Here is a 627-nt window from a genome sequence, read left to right as displayed (position 1 = left end):
CCTTTTCAGAAGAATATTCCTGCAAAAATCTGAGAAGCTGCACAATTTACCAAATGCCAATTGATTTTTTTGTGTGCATTTTAATCTCTCTGTGCTTCCTTGTTGGTACTGGAGGGCCCGGATTTTCAGGTTCCCCCCAACCCCAGTCCATATCAAAGCAGAAACAAGGCTCACAGAATTGGAAATGGAACTGAGGCCTCCTGCCTCTCTGTTCAATGTTCTTTCTGCTAATAAATATCTATTGTTTTTCCCTGCCTGGCATGCGTTCTTTCTTCTGGTAACATTTTTTAAAATTGAGGTAAAATTCATGTAATGGGCCAGGCAGAGTGGCTCACGCCTGTAGTCCTAGCACTTTGGGAGGCTGAGGCAGGCAGATCACTTGAGCTCAGGAGTTTGACACCAGCTTGGGCAACATGGGGAAACCCTGTCTCTACAAAAAAAAAAAAAAAAAACCTAGCTGAAGAGGTGGTGTGCTCTTGTAGTCCCAGCTACTTGGGAGGCTGAGGCAGGAGGATCACTTGAGCTTGAGAGGTCGAGGCTGCAGTGATAGGTGATTGCATCACTGCACTCTAGACTGGGCAACAGAGTGAGACCCTGTCTCCAAAAAATAAAAATTAAAAATTCATA

Source organism: Pongo abelii, chromosome 18, assembly GCF_028885655.2.
Source record: "Pongo abelii isolate AG06213 chromosome 18, NHGRI_mPonAbe1-v2.0_pri, whole genome shotgun sequence".
NCBI lineage: Eukaryota > Metazoa > Chordata > Mammalia > Primates > Hominidae > Pongo > Pongo abelii.
This window is presented reverse-complemented; position numbering follows the sequence as displayed.